This window comes from Protopterus annectens, chromosome 13.part0 (genome assembly GCF_019279795.1).
Source record: "Protopterus annectens isolate FY-2018-M chromosome 13.part0, PAN1.0, whole genome shotgun sequence".
Taxonomy (NCBI): domain Eukaryota; kingdom Metazoa; phylum Chordata; order Ceratodontiformes; family Protopteridae; genus Protopterus; species Protopterus annectens.
Genome location: NC_056747.1, coordinates 361,057,259 through 361,059,315, shown reverse-complemented (window position 1 = coordinate 361,059,315; position 2,057 = coordinate 361,057,259). Strand labels below are relative to the sequence as shown.

The following is a 2,057-nucleotide window of genomic DNA, read 5'->3' as shown; positions in this document are numbered from 1 at the left end:
GTAAAGTTAGCACTGGACCTATCTGCCAGGATGTTGGCAATATCAGTTGGTTCTGTATATTTAGTGCCTTTGCGCTGTAGCTCAGAGCAGATCTGAGTGTTACCATTGAGATTCTTGACATAGCTATAGAATGCTTTGCGGTTGTCTTTAGAATCAGTGGCAATTTTGTTTTCATAACTAGCTTTGCAGGATTTTATGAGGGATCTCAGCTTTTTACTGAGGCTGACCAGGGAGTTCCTCCAATCATGGGATTTTACTCTTTTTTGCAACAGTTTCTTTCTTCTGTTGCAGAGATTGTTTATGGCAGGCGACCACCAGATTGGCTTCCTTTTTTTGGAGGATAGCATCTTGGTTCTGTTAGGGATTGCATGATCCATGCACTTGTGTAAGTGCTTATATAGTACATTTGTGTAGGATTCAGCAGTTGTACCTCTATTGTCCGTCTGCATGGATGTCGTGAAGTTTACCACTTCTGTCTTAAGAAGCATGAAGTTGACTTTGGAGAAATTTTTTACGGTGGTTTCCCTAATGGGGGGTGGGAGTGGGATGTGGCTGTCTAGGGTGATTAGCTTGTGGTCGGATCTGACCAATGAGGAATTGACCTCTGGTGTGGAACACCAGTTGCCCATGTTGGTAATGACCAGGTCTAGGATATTGCTGCCCCTGGTGGGGGTGTGGATAAGCTGATCCAAGACATTGGAATTTATGAATTCCAGAAAACGTTGAGCAAGAGAGTTGGTACATGAGTAGATTTCCCAGTTAATGGTGGGGTAGTTGAAATCAACCATTATTAGGGTGTTAGATTGTACCCTAATATTTTCAAGTGTATCAAGAAATGAGGAGTGGGAATCCTGGGGCATGGTGGGGAATCTGTAGCAAGCTACAATTTGGATTGCGGTCTTGCCCAGAGTTAGTTGCACTTGAATAATCTCGGAAGCATTATGCTGAGCAGCTAGTCTGGAGGTGTGGATATCCTTAATGAATATGGACACGCCTCTGCCTTTAGTGTTTCAGTCCAGGTTATGTGGCCAAAAGGTGTAGTATGAATTATAGCCTGGTAATGCCAGAGTGCTCTCTGGAGCCTTGAACCAGGTCTCTGTCACTGCACAGATGTCAATGTTCTCCATTTTAAGGAGTGCCTCGAGTGAATGCATTTTGAGGTTTAGACTTCTAGCACTCAGTAGCATTATCCTCAGATTTTCCTTGCTTGTACCTGTTAAGGTGGTGAGTTTGTCATTTGAACCTTGCCTAAAAAAGGCACTATAGGGGTGGCAAAAGCCTTAGCCAGTATCCAGAATCCCAAATGCGACAGGTACAGGCCATCTCTGAAAAAGCATTGTGGTCTGTCGATCATGTCATCCCAGGCAGACAGATACTGGATCCCCTTAGAATGACACCAGTAGCTTAGACAATTGTTGAAGTCAATCATTGTGTCCTTGTACTGTGGTATCATTCTGGGTGATGGCAGGATGCTACTCAGGGCTAGGGTCATACCTGACTGGGCTACAAGATTGGACAGGTCTTTCATGTCTCTTTTCATGCAGTTCAGGGAGGTACGTCTCAGGTCATTCACACCAACAAAAGGTCCTGAGGGTGAGTTCATAGGAAGGTACTAGTCATGCACTCGAAGAGCCCGTTAAGGAACCTAACTGAAACTCTCAAATGCTCCAATTCCCTGTCAGGTTCACATGCTTGGGGTAGTGTGACAGGCAAGTGAAGTCTGAGAGAGAATTAAAAATGCTTGACAGCAGTTCACATTCTTAAACTGGCAGTGGTGGGATTTGAACCCATGCCTCCAGAGAGACTGGAACCTGAATCCAGCGCCTTAGACCGCTCGGCCACACTATCTCCCTCCTTAGGAGGAGCAGACTAAAAATACGATGTAAACATATGGACATTCTACAAAATTATGGACAGGTAAGAGGTATGGCTATAATATTTCCTGTTAATGCAATCATGTCAACTTACAGCTAACAACTGCTGTTATTCATCAAAATTATCTCAGTGCAGCTTTTATTTCTCCCAGTGGAACGCAGTGAAAGATACAGTAGCTTACG

General features: G+C 44.1%; 1 non-coding gene across 1 annotated transcript; it reads right to left on the bottom strand.

Annotated features, from left to right (window-relative positions):
* Positions 1–1,766: 1,766 nt before the first annotated feature.
* Positions 1,767–1,848, bottom strand: TRNAL-CAG. Its single transcript has one exon. It is a non-coding gene; the product is annotated as a tRNA-Leu (tRNA).
* Positions 1,849–2,057: the final 209 nt, after the last annotated feature.